The 21,651-nt window shown below is 40.1% G+C and overlaps 1 protein-coding gene and 1 long non-coding RNA gene across 2 annotated transcripts in view; both read right to left on the bottom strand.

Annotated features, from left to right (window-relative positions):
* LOC138945502 (fibrinogen C domain-containing protein 1-like) overlaps positions 1-21,651 on the bottom strand; it is an 89,695-nt gene that overhangs the window by 49,624 nt on the left and 18,420 nt on the right. The gene's annotated exons all lie outside the window — the stretch shown is intronic.
* Positions 7,961-9,256, bottom strand: LOC138946074 (uncharacterized). Its single transcript, XR_011449191.1, has 3 exons — positions 8,779-9,256; positions 8,150-8,234; positions 7,961-7,988 (listed from the first exon to the last, which is right to left on the bottom strand). It is a non-coding gene; the product is annotated as an uncharacterized lncRNA (long non-coding RNA).

Here is a 21,651-nt window from a genome sequence, read left to right as displayed (position 1 = left end):
TCTCCGGCCTTTGAATTCACTCCAAATGTACTGGCTCAGCGTGAGAGGCAACATCCTGTCGAAGTCGTAAGCACGAGGCTGACTGGGAGATTATTATTCGAAGAGCATGCTGAAACGGATTGTAAGTACAATATTTTACATGTTCTCGACATTTCTGTTGATCTTTCCTTAACTTTAATTGTTTCCTTGATTTAAAACCCTAGGGCTTGTATTTTCAGTTGTGATACTAAGCACGTATCTTTACCACAGTATCTGATCACTTCACACTTGAATTTTGGAATGATGAAGTGGAATTATTTCTGGATCTAATTTATTCCTTGTTCCCCCCCCCTCTTGATTCCTTTTTTCGCCACATATGTATTGTCGTGTAAGGGGGTAGATGCGTGTACTGGCTGATTTTTTTAATTTTTTTTACTTCGGTCAGATACAGATGATTGGAAAAAAAACTTGTCAAGGATTTCAGAATTTAATAGATCTGTTCGAAGTTTTTACGGGATGGGTCCTGTTACAATACAGACTGAATGTGCGTGTTCTGCGCGTTCTTAGAATCCGGTTTCATTCTAGAATGGACCGGGTCCAGGTTGGAATTCTAACCCTGCGCAAGTACAGGGGTGCCATTCTAGAATGAAACCCTTGTTGCTGGTCCATTCTGAGGAAAGTTGACATGCGTGAAGCATCGCGAGAGTGAATAAAGGGGGCCGTAATGTTTGTAGGTAAGACAGAGTTGTCTTCCCTTGAATTATCTCCACCTGCACCTTCCCTTTGATAAAATGGGGCTGATTTGTCTACCCCTGAAAAAATCCTTTGGCGATCTTGCGATGTCATGTCATGTCAAGAAAGTTGACACTCCTGAGTACGCAATAAACAAAGGCAGACCATAGCAAGGGGGACTACCAGGGCGGTAATGTTTGCAGGGCAGTTGTTTTTGTGATGAGAGCCGGTTGCGGCCGCTTGCAATGTCAGCGCTGTCTCCCTCTCGGAAATGTCCGGTTTTTTGGCAATTTTTTTGACAGACAGACAGACAGACAGACGGTCAGACCGACTAACCGACAGACAGACCAACAGAAGGACAGAGTGAGTTATAGAGCTGTTGTCACAGGTTTAAAAAAAAGTTGACATTAACAAAAACAGAAATCAACAACAACTTTTGTCTGGTTTTATAATATTATGGGAAAACATTGAAAGCAATTCATAGTAGTAGTACTACCACAACAAATACTCTCAAAGGGGAATTCCATGCCTAAAAGTTTGACAGTTTTTATTTAATCTATCAGAATCCCTGCTTCCAAACTGTGATATGCCCACGTTTCAAACTCTTCATGTATATGAATAAGATTAAAAGTTACAAGCGAGATCGGCAAAACACTGTCAGTCCGGAAATTTTCGTTCGTAGCGATCAGTGCTGAGTGTCTCTCAAAATCGTAATCACTTTCAGAACATCACAATCCCAATTCACGATGTCTTTGAGTAAAGTGTAAAAAACCCGAAAAAAACACCCAACCAAACACACAAAAAACAAAAACAAACAGAAAATCCAGTTACAAGCGAGATCTGCAAAACATTGTCAGTCCGGAAATTTCCGTTCGTAGCGATCAGTGCTGAGTGTCTCTCAAAATCCGGTAATCACTTTCAGAACATCACAATCCCAATTCACGATGTCTTTGAGTAAAGTGTAAAAAACCCGAGAGAAAAAAACCCAACCAAACACACAAAAAACAAAAACAAACAGAAAATCCACATTTGTGGCTTTGGCTGTGTGATAGTCTAACTGAAATGACTATTCCAACTTGGACCCAAATTCCAACCTTGCGCAAGGCCGATTCTAGAATGGACCAGCAACAAGGGTTTCATTCTAGAATGGCACCCCTGTACTTGCGCAGGGTTAGAATTCCAACCTGGACCCGGTCCATTCTAGAATGAAACCGGATTCTAAGAACGCGCAGAACATGCGCAAGATGAACTTTTGATTAAACATACACACACAAATGAATCTCTTGATTTTGTTATACGGCGAATGTCCAGTTTCCACCACCACGTCTGTGGTATGTTTTTATACTGTTTGATTGAATAGACTGACGTGCATTCTCTCGCAAATGTGCGCGCGTGTGTGTTTGTCTGTGCCTCAGACTTATTAATCAAAGATGATGTTGCACATTGCAGATCTATGCGACAGGAGCAAGTGGACAAGACAGCTACATTTGTCTGAGCGAAGATCCAACGGTAAGCTCTTTTAGCCGAAGACAGCGAGCCTGGGTGCATGCATGCAAGCTTCTATCATGTTCGTGTGAGAGCTGCAGTGCTATTAGACGACTTTTCATTATTCTTGATTTGGAGATCCATGCAGGGTATTAGAAAGTGCAGAATATACACGTTTGAACAAATACGATGTGTGTTTGCTCTGAAAAAAAGAAAAAAACGCAACAAACAAACATTGTATTTGTTTAAAGTATCACAAATATTTATTACCTGTATCTGCATGTTTTGATAATGATGAAGGGTAAATTACTTTGACGTGTGCTTTTTTTTTTAACCACACTGATAACGAATGATAGAAACACAGACACACTTAATAACATATCCACAAAAATTGTAACAATAAATGTAAGCTGAACAATGCCTGCAACACATTTCAGGCCTCAGAAGGAAGTAATTATGAGATTCAGATAGAGAGAGAAAGCCCAACACGAAACCAGTTGTGACATTTTTTTATTTCATTATGTAATATTAAAAACACGACAACAACGTATTTCCTGTACTTACTTTCGTGCAATTATGGATTGCAAAGTATGTCTAATTGAGTGGCATAAAGAGGCACAGTTGCATGAAAAACCAACTCGGATCTTGACTAGGATCAGGATTTTACATGGACACAACCTAGAATTTAACATCCTGGGGGGAGGGGGGTACTGCGCCTTTCACATCAAGATGTAAAGATCTATTTTAAATAATACTTATTAGAAGGGAACAAAATCAAACAAACTACAACAATCGTTCTGAGGGGAGAGAATTACCTCTTCCGAAGAAATTACCTCCCTTGCTTTTCTTGTCGTGACTTATGTAGAGTAAAGTGAATAGAAAGTGAATCAGTCAGTAACAAAAAAAACCACAACATTTCTTAAGATCAATGAGGAGTCTTGAAGTATTTGTCAATGTTAATCTTGTATGCATAACAAACAATATATTACGGATTGATAATTAAAGAAAATCGTCTCTTCTACAGGGTTGACCCCCCTAAAAAGGACACCCACAACCATGCAAATTACTTCTGCATCTTTTGAACCAATTATTTTATATATGGTATTCATTAACTTCAGTTTATGTTCTGCCTTTCCAGTAAGTGGCAATTTTGTAAATTGAATGGTCTGACTTTTGTGCAATTTTAATTTTTTTCTCCAAATTCGGGGGTCGACTAAACAGAACGAGTTTTGACATTGAGCGGTAGCCATTTTTACCTAATTTAAACCCTTCAGGCTTTTACCTTTTTGATTATTTTGAATGTCTGAGTATGTAAAAACATCCCCTTCAACCCCCAGGCTATCGATGACCTGAAGAAAGCATGCAGTTACAGCTAGGTTCAGGGCAATCCTCAGACACGAAAGCGTTGGTGTCATTGGTGATGCAAAAGTTAGATAATTTAACCTACAAATTTGCCACTTTGTGAACTGCACATGCATAAAATCAAGTTTAAGTATGCTGAATATGAAGTTATCCAGTCAATTGGTGTAGAAGTTATAGCATTTCTGTCAGTTAACAGTATTTAAAATCTCTAAAGTAAAATCTGACATATTCGAAAGTTTTGCATAAACACCCAGACAATTGTTACGATATTCTCCTAAGCTTCTCCACTTCTCAGCCCTGTCTTGGAAATGAATTCGAATAAGGCAGTCAAAATAACTTAGTTTGGAGCACCCATCAATCAGAATAAGCATTAACTTTTGACACAGGAAATATCTTCTACCGAAAGCTCTCCTGGTTTTATTCTACATTTTTCCTGCATAATGGTAACAAATTTAATGATAAATCTAAACAACGAAGTGACTGTGGTAAGATTAACAAAGTTAAAAAAACAAAGGATTACTGTAAATGGTTTACGAATCGAAATCTAAACAAGTTTTAATGATAAGTAAAATGATAAAAAAAATAAAATAAAAAAAAGCTAACGTCCTCGCATTTGTCCAGAATTATTCCATGTTTAACATGGGAACAGAGGGATAATTGGTCTAAAGATTTTTTAAAAAGGAGGGTTAGGGTAACCCTAACCCTCTTTGGACTATCTGTACATGCAATGCCCGCTATAGGTGAAAGACTTTTGTGGAAGCCATGGAAGAATGCATCGCTGTTGTGCTGGTTCAGCTTGAGGTCCTGTCCTAGCGAATATCCTGCACACACAAAAACACGACTTTTTAAGCCACTTATGTTGCATTCCGTGACATAGCTTTGTTAAAACCGTGTGCCTGATAATAATGACAGATTTTGTTGATATACATTTTTTTTAAGACACCCCATATAATATTGTTTGACAATCTCTTTCAACATAGTTTACGAATCACCAATGTGTATACAAACGCAAATAACCCACAGGTCAATAAATTACTTTCCAGAGAGAGAGAGAGAGAGAGAGAGAGAGAGAGAGAGAGAGAGAGAGAGAGAGAGAGAGAGAGAGAGAGAGAGAGAGAGAGAGAGAGAGAGAGAGAGAGAGAGAGATTAAAACTCGAAAATGTGTGCTATATAAAACAAGGATAATCACTGTCAAATCTTTGCTTGTACCTGCATGGTGTTTACTGCGCTATATATACACAACCTGTTTTATTTCATTATTTTTTTTGGGGGGGGGATGTTTTGTGATGAGGGTTTTTTCAAAGCCTTTACTGCTTTAGTCATTGAATCCACCCGACTTCGATTTATTGTTCAGTGATGGGTAATTGTGTGACCAACTATGTAAGTTAGTGATTGTTCTGGCTTCATACAATGACATTGCATTAATTTTATAAGTGTATGTGTGTGTGTTTCAGGCAAAAGCTGATATTACAGTCCTAGTTGTATGCAGTACCTCTGCTTCTTCGTTCAGGAATCAAAGTATACAATCTAAACCGATTATTTTGTTCAATAATGTTCAGCTTACCATCCCGAAGAAGGCAGTAACGTGCCGAGATATTGATTATAGATATTAACGTACCTAACCTGGTTACTGGTGTGTTTTCTTTTTATTTCAATAATGTAAATGTGTGACAACTTGCAGGGTACTTGATGTTCAGAGCAATTTTTCTGGCAAAAGACCTTTTATGGATCAAAGAAAACTTTTGTCGTGGTGCACAAGTCAATCAATTTGGTTGATAAATAATTTGTGCTGCATTTTCCCTGGTTCCAAAACGTAGTATGTATTACCACATGTCCTTACCTGTCATTGGCATCACATGATTCTCTGCAAGCAGTCTTTTGTGGAAATACGTCATTTAACACTTGCACTTATAGTAGGGCTGATGGGGTCTATGTCAACCAAAAGAGTGGGATTCTCTGTAGGTCGAGTTCCTGTAGGTGGATTCCCTGTATACCTAAGACTTTAAAATTGGCAATCTAGTATACAGGGAATCCCACAAGGTGCAGTTTTTCAATAAAACTTGCAAACCATACTCGAATTTCTAAGAAATATCAAAAAAAGATCGAAAAACATCAAATTCTAACGATGTCGCTAAGCATCACGTGACTTTCATTGATATTAGCAAAACGCTATAGGAACTACACCCTGTGGTATTCCCTGTATACAAGATTGCCAATTTTAAAGTCTTAGGTATACAGAGAATCCACCTACAGGAACTCGACCTGCAGTGAATCCCATTCTTTTGGTCGACATAGACCCCATCACCTATAGTAGGTGGCTGTGGAACGGTAGACATGCAACGACAACGAACAACAAAAGACAAAGTGTGGAGTACACTCATTTTTCTTAACATACGCTAAGTTTCTTTGAGAATGCTCCAAGTGAAAATCAGGGGTTCCAAGGCCTGATATCACAATTAAACAGCTTCTTCTCAGAATCAGGAGGGAAAAAACGAGATGTCGTGACAAGAACAGACAGCAGCAGCAGCAACAACAACATTGCTAAATCGTCGCTTTAACAAAATTTCATGTTTAGTATCGCAGACAAAGCACGGCTACTGATCCGACCAAAGACACACTTCATGCACGATGGGCACATTGTTATGGCCAGCTTGTTAACGTGAGCATTGTGTATGTTTTACATAGAATTGAATGTGTTTGTCGTTGTGTCTGTCATCTATCCTAGTCGTTTGATTTAGAATAAAGCAAACTTATTACAATGACGATTTTCTTCGGTTTTTGATGAAGGATTGGCATCAAGACTTTTCCTATTTTCCAACTCTGCCACCATACACTGGCCGTTCAGGTCTGCATGTCGACCACATGGTGTGTGATCAGATTTTTCGGACATGTTCACAATCAATCAATCAATAGAATTTATTTCCAAAATGCAAAAGCACATGATTTTGTTTTGAATGTTGCAGTAAATCATATATTCACGTCCACACTCACATTCACACCCATGGTTAAATACTATTTGCACAACCGACTAGAGTCTCTCCCTTTCTCCCACCCACCCCCCCAAAAGAAGCACAGGACTAGTGTACAATGCTTACATGACCACCAAATGGAAAATCAGTTGGTATTTGTTATGTTTTTGTGTAAGCACAATCTTCACACAAGGAAACAGAAACAGTTTTGTTGAAAACAGAGCCTTCATAAGAAAAAATGCTTCTAAGTCAAAATACATACCCCCTTTTTCGTATTGCGTAAAATATACCCATAAATTCTGGACATTATATTTTTATTTTTTTTCACAACAATGAAACCAAACTTTGGCATATGTTTTAGCAATATATTCACAATAAAACCTATGAGTTTGAAGGCTGCATCTTGTTTTGTTTATTTTTGAGACTGGGGAGATAATGGCCAGTATAGAAAGAGTTAATAAGTAAACTAATGTCAGAAGTAGGTATTTACCTTGTTTGCCTTCGCGTTCTTGATAGCCCGCTGCATTTGTATCACTTCCCTTGACATTCAAAACGCCAATGTATTTCTGAAAGGAAAATAAAGATATTGACCGAAACATCACACAAGTGGTATATCATGCTAGGTTTTGTTTACAGTGCCTGTTCTACGACCACATCTGATTGTAATTTAAATAAAGAAAAACTTCGTCCTGATATGGCTCTGCGTAGTCGGCTGGACGTTAAGCAACAAATAAACAAACAAACAAACAAACAAAGAAAAACTGTATCCATTTATTACTTCTCTATTTGTGTGTGTTTGTGTGTGTGCAGGGGCGGATCACATCATTTTTAAGGGGGAGTTTCCAAATTTCTTTTAGGGACAATTTGACGATGCGAAGCGTTTAGTTGAAGACGCGAAGCGTTCAACCTCCTTGGGGGGGGGGGGGGGGGGGGGGGGGGGGTTCGACACATGTTGATAAAAACAAGGAAAATGGATCAATCTGAGCCAAGAAACATCCTCTAATACACCTTCCAAAAAAGTAAATATATTAAGAAGAAAAATTTGAATCACAACAAGGACAATTGATCGATCTGGCGCAACCTGAGCAAACTAATTAGCCAACTTCTTTCCAAAATCGTCACTTAGAATACAAAGGCCGGCTCCTAAGTGGTCCGGAAACCCCGGAACCCCCCTCCGGATCCGCCCAGTGTGTGTGTGTGTGTGTGTGTGTGTGTGTGTGTGTGTGTGTGTGTGTGTGTGTGTGTGTGTGACCGATGACCTTCTCTAAATTCTAATCGTTGCGTTTGCATGGTAATAAAGTTTTAATACTGGATATGCCCATGAAAAAATATCATTTCTTGTTCATGTCATTGTGTGTGAGTGGCCAGGACCGTGACTTCTGCTTGCCTCGACGTCTTCAGAAAAGACACAGAATGCCAGCAGGCGTATGACAGTTCTTGGAGCACTCAGTATGCCGTCATCTGCAAACAAATAAATACAAATCATTCAATTGTGTAAATAAAGAACAATCATTTTAATATTACAACAAAAAATTCATATAACTGTAGTCTTCACCAGAGACATCCACTACACTATCTTTAAATAAAACTGCCGTAAAAAATTGAAATACTATAAAACGTACCCCCACTCAGATCTATTTGGGATTATTCAAGTTTCAACCATGAAACGATGCCGGTTTGGACAGATCTGCTAGTTTGCCGCTGAAACTGAAATCAAAGGCGATCTTCAGAACTATTTCTAATCTTGTATTTGTGATTAATATAAAATACTGATCTTCCCAATAGAAGCTGATGTGTATACACATGACCAGGACAAAGTATTTTGTTACAGGACAATTACGCAGACGTCGCAGTTCAAAATATCGTTTTAGATCTGATTTTGTACAGCAGCCTGTGTGATTCAGAATCGTCTGCCCTTTTTCGGTTTAACATTTTATGGACGATTCCTATGAGACTGCTCAATCATAACTGATGACAAATTCAGAAACAGATGATGGTTTCAAGTAGGCTGCAGTAATGATTCGTTAAAAATGTCAAGCCACTCGTCGATCATTCACACTCAAAGAACCCAAGCCAAATCTGCTCTGGTTCCGAGCAGCTTTTTCCAACTGAGACCCTAATTGTTACGCATCTGCCGCGAAAAGATAGACCACAAACAAGCGGCACTGTACCATGCTTTCGTTTATGTTACTAAACAGATTAAATGTGCATTGTAAATGTGCTTACAGCAAAGAAATGCATCCTTACTTACCACAAAAATACTGGTATCACATTCATCGCACTTGTGTCTTCTTACCAAAACCTATCGATATGTTTGTTTACGATATATTGGTAATTACTAACCGTTAACTATTTTTCAAAAATCTGAAATGACTTTTAAGAATCAAAGAAAGATTCGCTAAAACGGTTGACTTCAGAAAATAAGCAATATTTTTCTGAACCATGAAATAAAAATCGAAAACTCCGTTTGATCTTTTATTTTGGTAGATTGATGACAACAGCCGGAACTGAAAGTACCAGAACCAAAAATTAAGGGCATTAATCAGGTAAACTAAGAAGATTGTCGTTCCTGGCGCGCACTTCACATGTCCGTCAAACAGTGTCCGAGTGAGAGAATTTTTTTTTTCTTCGCAGTTCGACAGTATATGAGGCCCTTCTTCATATCAAAGTGTAAAGGTTGCTGAACGATGTTTTTCCTTTTTGCTTGTTTAGTTACACTTTAACCTCGTGTAGTCTTGTAAAAGATTAGTAAACTAATTTCACAATTCAAACGTGTTTCTTGTCGTCTGCTTATTAGGCCAAAAAAAAAAAAAGGTCTGTTTACGGTAACCCGACCGACCCTAGTTTTTTCGCGCGACCCTAGACTTTTTTTTGGCATTTGGGGGAAAGAAAAAAAAATCTTGGTTTTTTTTGCAAAATAACGTAAAAATATGGTTTTTTGGAGAAAAAAAATAAAAAAAAAAAAAAAACAATCCCGACCTACCGACCCTATTTTTTGGGCCTATGTTACCGTAAACAGACCTATTTTTTTTTTTGGCCTTATTCACCAGCTGCTTCTTTGAAAATTGCTCGCTCTTTACGTAGGGAACCTAGAATGTTCTCAAGATGAAAGCGGACAAACACTCAAGTCCTTAATGGCTCAAAACCGTAGGACTTTTAATATTAATTTTAAGGATGTTCTTAAGCGGTGAGTGTTAAAACGAAAGGGTGTTTGTACTGTGTGTAAAAGCCTGACAGTATCTGTGATGGTTTACGGGAGGCGTACTGTGCCTTTAATGTTATCTCAGAGAGAGAGAACTCAGAACTCAAAACTGTATTACAAAGGGATAAGCGTTACCTTATACAAACTGTTAATACAGACACACACTACATTTAAAGGAAGAAATAAAAATAAAATAAAGTATCCGCATGTTCTTGTACAAGTCTGTTATAGGGAAGAAAGGGTCAATCATACAAAATGCTAGATGACACTACTACACAGTTGCATATCAAAATCAAAATGTACACTTGCATACAGCAGAGAGAGAGAGAGAGAGAGAGAGAGAGAGAGAGAGAGAGAGAGAGAGAGAGAGAGAGAGAGAGAGAGAGAGAGAGAGAGAGAGAGAGAGAGAGAGAGAGAGAGAGAGAGAGAGAGAAAGAGAGAGAGAGAGAGAGAGAGTGAGAGAGAGAGAGAGAGAGAGAGAGGGGGGGTGCTCCTTGGCACCGAGAGAGAGAGAGAGAGAGAAAGAGAGAGAGAGAGAGAGAGAAAGAGAGAGAGAGATAAAGGGTGCACCGAGAGAGAGAGAGAGGGGGAGAGAGAGTGAGAGAGAGAGAGAGGGTGCACCGAGAGAGAGAGAGAGAGAGAGAGAGAGAAAGAGAGAAAGAGAAAGAGAGAAAGAGAGAGAGAGAGTGAGAGAGAGAGAAAGAGAGACAGAGAGGGTGCACATAGAGGGGAAGAGAGAGCTAGAGAGAGAAAGAGAGAGAGAGAAAGGGAGAGAGAGAGAGAGAAAGAGAGAGAGAGCAAGAGAGAGAGAGAGAGAGAGAGTGAGAGAGAGAGAGAAAGAAGAGAGAGAGAGAGACGAGAGAGAGAGAGAGAGAGAGAGAGAGAGAGAGAGAGAGAGAGAGAGAGAGAGAGAGAGAGAGAGAGAGTTTGGGTCTCGTGCTAGCTGATATTCTAGAACAGGGAAATGTATGCATGCAATAGCAAACATGTAAAATCTAACATTTAAAGAAAAGCAAGCACGTTAATGTTTTGTTTTTGTTTTTAGGAGGTGTTAAATCTAATGTTTCCATTTATTTTTTACCGAAAATGTCCATGAATACATCGTACTGGTGAGTTCACACGCACACAAATACAAACACACACTCACACACGCACACACACGCAAACACACACACATTATCAGAAAAAGAAAAAAATGTAGTCTATTGATAGGCGTGGGAGGACGACACTACTCTTTTTAGGGAGTAGTGCTCAGCTTTGAGATTAATCGAAAACCCACGACCGAAACGGACCACTTATTTCTAACGCAGGTCAAAAGATATTTATGTATTCTGACTTTGCTTAGGGCTTGAATGATATGTTAGATAACGTATACATCCATTATTTAAACGTAATTTTGGGGTTGGACACACTTTTTCAGTTTCGTCTTTCAAATTGTGAATGTCTTACATTTAACCCATTTTTGTTGTGGAAATAAAGCTTTACCGTAATGGCAAGCTGAATAATAAAATTGGAAAATGTGACGACTTTTCGTGCGTTAACAAAATAAACATGTCTTGCCAAATGTAGAAGGGCTTAGGCGGAATCACACCCAGTGTTGTTGTCTAGTAATACTATCATTTCGGTAAATCCCGGTACGGATTAAATGAAATGACGCCAAGAGTTACGACTAATGATGGGATCACTTTGGAAATTCCCGGTACGGATTAGGTCAAATGACTATTCAGTTACAGGCACAGTAAGCCTCCCGTAAACCAACACAGATACTGTCAGGCTTTTACACACAGTACAAACACCCTTTTATTTAAACACTCACCGCTTGAGAACATCCTAGGTGCCCTCCGTAAAGAGCGAGCAATTTTCAAAGAATTTATTTTTGCGTGGTTTATCGTACCCCTGAGCCATCGTGAACCAGTGTGATTCAGTTTCCTTTTTTCACAATGTAGTCGTCAGTTTGTAATTTGAATGCGACTCGCTGTAAGCTTATCTGCAATAGCAAGTAGTTATGCACATCTGAATCTAAACGAAACAAACGGCTGTGATTCACAAGAACTCTTGCGATGGCTTTTGACTGTTTAGAGGAACTGGCGATAGGCATAAACCGTCGTCTGCTACGAGAACCACGACCTTGCGTGACCCTGCTTCCGGGCTTTTCTTTTTTTCAAACTGTCAAAACTTCGAATTGTACTGATCTTGTCTTGATGAAAAAAGAATTCTTTTATGATTTAAGAATGTTTGTGTAACAAGCTGTCAATTTATTATTTAGATTTTAAAAGTTAGGTCCAGCGCCAAAACGCACCACGGTCCGATTTTGTTATCAGACAATCCGCAAAATTAATTCTTTGAAAATTGCTCGCTCTTTACGTAGGGCACCTAGGATGTTCCCGTTCGGTGAGCGTTCAAATGGAAGGGTGTTTGTACTGTGTGTAAAAGCCTGACAGTATCTGTGATGGTTTACGGGAGGCGTACTGTGCCTCTTAAACAAACAAGGTCAGTGAGTGAGAGAGAGAGAGAGAGAGAGAGAGAGAGAGAGAGAGAGAGAGAGAGAGAGAGAGAGAGAGAGAGAGAGAGAGAGAGACGTAAGACATTTTATTGATTAAACACACAAGGTTCATTTCAACGGGGAGGGGGGGGGGGAGAGAGAGACAGAGAGAATATACGAATACGAATACGAAAGTTTATTCAGTTTTAGGCCAGAGCCCCTTCTGAAGGGTATGCGTCCATATACAACATAATCATAGTAAAATATTGTGTTTCATAAATGTCCCAAATTTGTATACATCAAACAGTAATACATGTGTACATAGATCATGTCACAGTGATTAATCTTTTCATTCCCTGATAAATATATTGTGCTAATTTGGATATTTGACTGACATTTCCAGTAGACATAAGGAAAGTATATCGGTACATACATGGATGATTATAATATTTTGGCTTTATCAATAATACTCTTAGGTCACGTAGTGCAGGACAGCAGAACATAAAGTGTATTTCATTTTCTTCAGCCAATTTACACAGACGACACAACAAATCTTCCTCACTCCGTACACTATACCTACACCTGTGTACAGCAAGATCCGATACACCGAACCTGAATTTAGTTAATGCACTTTTCACATAGCTGTTCATTTCCATATCTATATACGCTTCAGTACTGCTTGTGGTCTTAAACAATCTGTATGTAGAAAATCGATCACTGCTTTGCATATGGTCGTTCCAGTCTTGCCATCTGCAATCTATCAGTCGCTGTCTGAAACATTTCAGAAAACCACCAATACTGTCCACCCCTTGGTTGTACCATACATCTGCAAACCCATGAGAGAACAAACACTTTCGAACATCCGTCGCCCATGTAATCTTGCCATTACAATCTAAATTATAGAGAACTTTGTATGCTTTACATGGAATCTCAGAATTTTCCATTCTTGTTAGTTTTAGCCAATATGTAATGCACTTTACATATGAGTTTAGATATATTGGGAATCTTCCCAATTCACCATACACAAGGTCGTTTGGTGTTCTCATGTCTACATGCAGGAATCGTTTCATGGCGAATAAGTGTAGTTTTTCTATTTCAGTACCTTTTTGGAAAGCCCAAATCTCAGCACCATATTGCACAATCGGTTGAACTTGAGAATCAAACAATTTTGTAAACAATTTGTAAGAACTACTCTCTAACTTGTGCAACACACGGAGTATACCAAACACTGCCCGTTTACCCCTACTCACCAAATCCTGACAGGAAACATTAAAACTAAGTCTCGTGGAAAAAAAATATTCCTAAATACTTATAAGCGTTAACAACAACAGCTCTATCTGCACCATAATTCCATTTTTCACAACTATACTGTTCAAAAAAAGAAACGCATAGCTTGTAATATTTGGTTAATTTAGTTATATGGCTACAAGGATATCCACCAAACTGCAGAAAATGTTTATCTGGTCGTCGACCTTTCGTCCATTGCCACAAGTGAGCTCTGCACGTGACGCATGCGTTATCAGTGGCTACAATGTCAAAATTGCTCATTTGGCATGACCACTCGTCATGCTTCAGTGTAATCTCGTGAAACTCGGGGAATATTGAGCTCTCACCATGTCTTCCAAAACCCATAAAAGCGGATTGTTCGCCACAAAGAAATCAGACGACAATTCAGCGACGAAAGATGGCCCGATTGAGCAGAGAAGACCGCCAAATTGCATTGGGTCGTTTACAAGCAGGCCAAAGTCAAAGTGCAATCGCCAGGCACTTCCACGTGTCCCAGAGCACCATCAGTAGACTGTGGGTCAGGTTTCAAGCCGCTGGCTCCGTTGCTGACTTGCCACGAGCGGGAAGACCAAGGGCGACAACTGCTGCTCACGACCGCTTCATACGGCTCCGCCACCTCCGGAATCGTTTCCTGTCGGCCTTATCTTCTGTCCAGGCTCTCCCCGGGCCACACCGATTATCGGACCAGACCGTGCGGAACCGCCTGCATGAAGCTGGTTTGAGAACTCGCAGACCTCACAGAGGAGCTGTCCTCACCCGCCGCCATCGCCAGAACCGAGTGCAGTGGGGCAACCAGCACCTTCGCTGGACCGTCCGGAATCACTGGAGACACGTGTGGTTCAGCGACGAGTCCTACTTCCTGCTCCAGCGACATGATGGTCGGAGGAGGGTCTACCGGAGAGTAAACGAACGTTACGCGCCCAACTGTGTGGATGAGGCACCCGTTCATGGTGGTGGAGGCGTCATGGTGTGGGGGGCGATCAATACCGCTGGAAGGAGCACCCTGGTGCACGTCCAAGGGCGCATAACTGCCCAGCGATACGTGGAGGAAATTCTGCGCCCACACGCCCTTCCTCTTCTGGCTGACCAGGATGCCATATTCCAGCAGGACAACGCTCACCCGCACACAGCACGACTCACCACCCAGTTCCTCACCGACCACCATGTCCAGGTGCTTCCCTGGCCATCCATGTCGCCAGACATGAACCCGATAGAACACCTCTGGGATGAATTGGACAGACGTGTGCGCAGGCGAGAAGAAGCGCCGGCAAATCACCGCGATCTATTGCAGGCACTTCAGGAGGAGTGGGACACCATCCCACAGCAAGATATCCGGCATCTGATCCAGTCCATGCCCAGAAGGTGCCGGGCAGTTGTTGCTGCTCAAGGCAGTCACACCCCCTACTGACTTGACAGCTTCGGCACCCAATCGTATTGATTGACTGATTGATTTGAAGATGCAAATGAACTGTGTGTGCATTCAACTGTGTCCATACCAAATTTCAAACAAATAATCTAAATATTGGATTTTCTGTTAATTGTTTCGAAAAATAAAACAAATTTGGCAAGTAGCAACTATGCGTTGTTTTTTTTTTGAACAGTATAGCTAAATATCCTCCTTTACGGAAAACAATAATATTAGTTTTGTTCATGTTAACTTTCAACTCCAATCGAGAAGCTGCATTGTACATACTATTCAGCTGTCTTTGCAGGCCAACAACAGTTGTGGAGAGCAATACAATGTCATCAGCAAAAAGCAATATGAAAAATTCAACAAAATCAAATGTCACACCATGTTTTGCATTTTCCATTACTTCCAAAGCTAATTCATTAATAAATAACGAAAACAACACAGGGCTACATACATCACCTTGTTTTACCCCATATGTACAATTGATTACATCAGTAAATTTAGCGCCACATCTTATTTTAGCTTTCACATCCAAATACATGCTTTTCACACAACGATGCAATTTTCCTCTAATACCGTTTTTCATAAGTACAGGCCACAGAAGTTTCCTAGAAATCGAATCGAATGCCTTCTCAAAGTCAACAAATGCGACATACAATTTTCTGTTATTAGTAAACTGTTTCTGAATGGCCGCCAGGAGTGTAAAGATATGGTCAACTGTTGAATGATCTTTTTTAAATCCAGCTTGATGTTCACCAGTAATATCATTTATGCTAATCCATTCCTGCAATCTGTTATTAATTATGGAGCTATATAATTTACTGCTGACATCGCACATTGATATTCCCCTGTAGTTATTGGTGTCATTTATCTGACCTTTCTTAAAAAGAGGCAAGATTATTGATTCCTTCCAGTTGTCCGGGTAAAAACCACTATCAAACAAGACATTAAACAACCTTACTAAAAACACCACCACAGCCTCACCCGAATGCTTGAAAAACTCACCAATCAGCCCATCTGGACCAGCAGACTTTCCGTTCTTCAGCTTTCTAATTGCAAGAGTGACTTCTTCTTTCGAAATCGGTCTATCTAATACATGTTCAACAACATCATCATCATTTCCTTCATCATTAACATCAACATTTTCATCCACAGCCCCATCAACGACGTCCACTATAGCTACATGTGTGTCCTTCTCTAATACATTCTTAAAATGTTGGAACCAATCATCTAGAGTAATGTTATGACGCGGCTGCGTTTTCCTCCGTGAAAGTTTCTTCATAGTTTCCCAAAATAGTTTCTGCGATTTTACTGAGCTGCTCAAGTCAGCGAGTAGACCAGCGTTGTAGCTTTTCTTTTTCATAACAATCAGGTATTTATATTCACGCCTAGCAATGCAATATATATTTTTATCCAAAACATCTTTTGATTTTCTACATTTATGTAACATCTTACGGACATGACTTCTTGCTGTTTGGCATTCATGGTCAAACCATTCTCTCTGTATCGACTTACCACCTATTGACATTCTTTTTTTCATGCATTCACCTTGCTGTTTTATGACATCATTAAACTTGTTCAGTGCGGCGTTAACATCATTCTCAATTAAGGCAGCAGCATTGACAAGTTCGTACTGTACATCACCTGAATTCATTAAAGAGGAGAAGGCAGCCGCACATTCAGTCTTCCAACAATATTTGACAACAAATTCGTCAACCTCACAACCAGCTTCATTCATAATGGCATTCGGCATACATCTTTTATCATGCAAAACCAACTCCACCGGCATATGGTCTGATTCAATACGCTCTAAAACATTCAACTTGCAATTATTCGCAGCTGATTCAAATAGATTTACAGACATCAAAAAGTAGTCATTCACACTGCTTCCACTATCAGAGATAAATGTGTATCGTCCACGAAGGTCACCTTGACACATTCCATTCAGAATACACAATCCGAAACCAGTACACATACAAAGCAATTTTTTCCCGTAATTGTTCAAGATTTTATCTTCGGAAGACCTTTTTGTCTCAAACCAATCAACTTTACTAACATGTACATATAAATCCTGTTCGTCAACGTAATCAGGTGTAATATCCGAGGTCCTAGAATTCAGGTCACCACATACGATTACATCTACATCATCCAAAGACAAAAGACTATCCGCCAAGCATGATTCTAAAATATTTATTCCATTTTCAAAATCAAAAGCAGTATAATACGGTGAATGTTCAGGTGGGATGTATGCACAGAGAAGCAAAATGTCCTTAGTGAACCTAAAGTACTCTTTATGCAGAACAAACGAAAGGAAGTAGTGGCTATCACTTTCCAACTGTGTAACGTGGGGGATAATATTATTCCGTATTAGACATATCACCCCACCCGAACATCTTCCCTGCCGCGTCAATTTGACTGCTGGCTTGACGAAAACCGTATGGTCATTAAAAAGACATGACTCGAAAGTTAGAACAAACGTCTCTACTAGACAGACAATGTCATAAGAAGAGAGAAAATCGACAAACTCGGGATCGTCTAATTTTGACAAGATACCGCAAACATTCCAATGAAGAAAAGATAATGAATTACCAAATTGTTCAACGTCATCAGATCGATCAGTGCCATTTAAATTTGACGTATCCACCACCTCGTCATCACCGTCACCATTCTCACCACCATTCGTACCGCAGAGAGAGAGAGAGAGAGAGAGAGAGAGAGAGAGAGAGAGAGAGAGAGAGAGAGAGAGAGAGAGAGAGAGAGAGAGAGAGAGAGAGAGAGAGAGAGAGAGAGAGAGAGAGAGAGAGAGAACTTTGAACTTTGAACTTTATTTATTTATCGAGGGTGACAGAATAAGCAAAGTATACATGGTTTTTTTCGTCCGGCCCTCGCCCATTGAACTCGATTAATAACAAGAAGAAATAGAAGTTAAGTTAATTACAATACAATGTATATAATTAACATGTCAAACAATTAAAAAGACATTTCAAAATGCATTATGAATATCAAGCAATGATGTAATATTGTAATTCAATCAAGTTTGCGTTTTAATGAAACAGATCCTGTGATTGGTCAGAATGCCCCAACTCATTAAAATTACCGGTGACTAATTGTCGATAGTCACTCGCTAAAAAATCCATTAACAACCTGCTGGCGAGGCGCATTGATACAGCCTCAACTAGTCTCGGTTAGCTTTGAGGGTCATTTTAAAAGTAGGAAATATGAAGGCCAACGAAATACCGAGACCATAAGGTATGCGAAGTGATGACGTCGAATACATGACGTAAGTTGATGCATGAATTCTTCCGGACTACGTCAGTCAATTCCAAAGATCGCTTTTGTGATGAAAAGAATTTGTTTTAGAGTTTGCTATCCAGAAACCCGTCAAAAAAGAAGAAAATGTGTGTGAAAGAAAACAAAACAGGAGCAGAGTGATACGATAGGAATACAGAGACATATTTCTTGGGACTTGACCCTTGCAGGTAGGTGGACTGAAAGTAGTGTGTGAACAGAACAGAACCAATTCTGTCTGTTTACAACCGCATGAAAGGAGGAAAGAGATCGTCGTCAGATTGAATTACAATAACATTAACACGCTTCCATTTGAAACTTCTCGGTCTTCATCGGGGATTGACGCCCTCCCAAAGTCTAATTGAAGCCCTCCGTCGCTTCGCTCCGTCGGGCTTCAATTAGCTTTTGTCGGGCGTCAATCCCCGATGAAGACCTCGAAGTTTCAAATGGAAGCATGTTAATGTGTAATTATCACATAATTATTTACTTGTTTCCAAGAGAAACAGCATATACATTTCTTTGAAGGAGGTTTCACTGAATTGCATTTTAATTAAATCAGAGAGAGAGAGAGAGAGAGAGAGAGAGAGAGAGAGAGAGAGAGAGAGAGAGAGAGAGAGAGAGAGAATTGAATTGAATTGAATTGAATTGAATTGAAATTTATTTTACGAGGGTGACAGAATAAGCAATGTATACATGCTTGTTTTCATCCGGCCCTCGCCCATTGAGGGGTAACAAACAAGAAGAAATAAAAGATAAGTTTAACTATAGTACAAATGACATATTTACCATAATTAACATGTCAAGCAACCAATAAGACATTTTAAGATGCATTAGGATTCTTTAGCAATGCTTGAAAATGAGAGAGAGAGAGAGAGAGAGAGAGAGAGAGAGAGAGAGAGAGAGAGAGAGAGAGAGAGAGAGAGAGAGAGAGAGAGAGAGGGAGACAGAGAGAGAGAGAGAGTTATGAGAAGAAGATAATTAAACTAAAGACACAATCTTTACTGTGTTTTGGGGAAGGAAAGTCGCAAGGTGATGTCATAATCTCGCGCCTTCAATATGACGTCATTTACGTGTTCCAGACTTGATATTATATGACGTTTGCTTATCTAGATCGGCCGAACAGATTGTACAGTCAATAAAGGCTTGATAGAAGCATTGTTTTCTTTCAAGGAATTTCTTCATTTTAAGCGAATTCAAAGACCATAGACACTATATTTTTGGAATCAGCAAATGATACAGAATAGCGAAATCATATTTGTTTGTGTTTTTTTCCAAAAATAAAGGAAGTCGCTATTTAACGGTTTTCTTCATTTTAAGCCAATTGTTCAATCAAACAAAACAAAACTGTATATTTTCGGATGCAGAAGGCAATACAGAATACAATGATGTCACCTTTGTGATTCAAATATCGACTTTTAAGAAATCGACGAAATTGCCTAAATTTGAGTGAACATTTCATAAGCAAATCGTTAAAGGCTGCCATATTCGTAGCGTTCATTAATTAATTCATATTGTTTACATGTGCCAATAATGTTATAAAACTGTACCTAAGGGGATATAATAACGATTGGCTGTAGCTTTCGAACACAGAAAAAATTATTTCAGTAATGCAAAGTGGTGTTGATAGTGTCGAATGTAAACGGAACAGACTCAAACGCCATCTTTGGTTTACGAAACGTCACGAAGTGACGTCAACGGTCTAAAAATAGCCCAAGTCCTGGAGAACTGTTGCCAAACAATGCAATAAAGAATTAATTATTTCTCGTAATTGGTAAGGACTTCAAACCTAAAACTTTGCAGGAAGCTTAATTTATACATCCCTGCAACGATGGGAAAAGCCCTGGAAGTAATTAAACTAATTAAATAGAACTATGTCAGCCTTTAAGGTACCAAGCTGATGAAATGCAATTACTGAAATGATTCCATGCAATCCCATAGTCCGCACTATTTCAAATAGCATGTAGGCTAACCAAAACTTATAGCAAATTAATGTAGCCATGACATGATGAGAGCGTGCCGCCTCAACTGTTGCAAACCGTCAAATTAATATGATGTCATGAAATAGTTCAATCAAAAATCGGTGTCTGTACCAATTTTATATCTCTATGCTATTACTCCCTCCATAATTTGATCTCATTTTGTGATTTGTTTAGAGGTCTGAAAGCAGCGAGAGGTCTCACTGTATTACTTTTGCGGTGTCAATTCTTGCACCCTATTGTTTGTTGTTAAACTGCTTTCACCTTCACCGTGACTTGCGGGTCGTGTGTATTATCTATCGTCTGCAAACAGGATTTCTTTCTCTGAAATTGTTTCTTTGTGAAACAGTTTGTTCTGTCCGTATTTTCGTCCGATTGATTTGTCTGTATGTAAGTGTCTTCGGTCCTTGTTGCAGGGTTGTTTCTTTGTCTTGTGTGTTTGTTTGTCTGTGTTTTTTGTTTGCTTGCTTGCTTGTTTGTTTGTTTGTTTGTTTGTTTTGCTTATGTTCTCTTGAATTGCCTGTCTGTCTGCTTGCGTGTCTGTCTGTGGGGTTGTTCTGTCGGTCTGTTAGTTTTGAGCTTGTATTAGGGTTTTTGGGTGTTTGTGGTTGTCTTGCGGCTTTGTTTGAGTACATTTGTTCCTGCTTGCATGTCGGTTAGTTTGCCCCTCTTTCGCTAACAGTATTGGTCTATCTTTCTGCCTGTCTCTGTCTGCCTGCCTGCATGCCTGCCTGTCTGTCTGCCTGTCTCTGCCTGCCTGTCTTGTTCTGTCTACCTCTCTGTCTGTCTGTCTGTCTGTCTGTCTGCCTGTCTACGTCTGCCTGCCTCTGTCTGCCTGCCTGCCTGTCTTGTTCTGTCTGCCTGCCTGCCTGTCTGCCTGTCTCTGCCTGCCTGCCTTGTTCTGTCTGCATTCCTGTCTGTCTGTCTGTCTGTCTCCCTGTCTCTGCCTGTCTCTCCCTGCCTGCCTGCCTGTCTTGTTCTGTCTGCCTGTCTGTCTGTCTGTCTGTCGGTCGGTCTGTCTGCCTGTCTCTGTCTGCCTGCCTGCCTGTCTTGTTCTGTCTGCCCGTCTGTCTGTCTGTCTGTCTGTCTGTCTTGTTCTGTCTCCCTGCCTGTCTCTCCCTGCCTGCCTGTCTTGTTCTGTCTGCCTGCCTGTCTGTCTGTATGTCTGTCTGTCTGTCGATCTGTCTGCCTGTCTCTGTCTGCCTGCCTGTCTTGTTCTGTCTGCCTGTCTGTCTGTCTGTGTCTGTCTGTCTGTGTCTGCTTGTCTCTGTCTGCCTGCCTGCCTCTGTCTGTCTGTCTGCCTGTCACTGTCTGCCTGCCTGGCTTGTTCTGTCTGCCTGTCTGTCTGTCTGCCTGTCTCTGTCTGCCTGCCTGTCTTGTTCTGTCTGCCTGTCTGTCTGTCTGTCTGTCTGCCTGTCTCTGTCTGCCTGTCTGTCTGTCTGTCTGCCTGTCTCTGTCCCTGTGTCTGTCTGTCTGTC

Source organism: Littorina saxatilis, linkage group LG13, assembly GCF_037325665.1.
Source record: "Littorina saxatilis isolate snail1 linkage group LG13, US_GU_Lsax_2.0, whole genome shotgun sequence".
NCBI lineage: Eukaryota > Metazoa > Mollusca > Gastropoda > Littorinimorpha > Littorinidae > Littorina > Littorina saxatilis.
The sequence above is the reverse complement of the archived record's forward strand: the minus strand, read 5'-3'. Positions and strand labels throughout refer to the sequence as shown.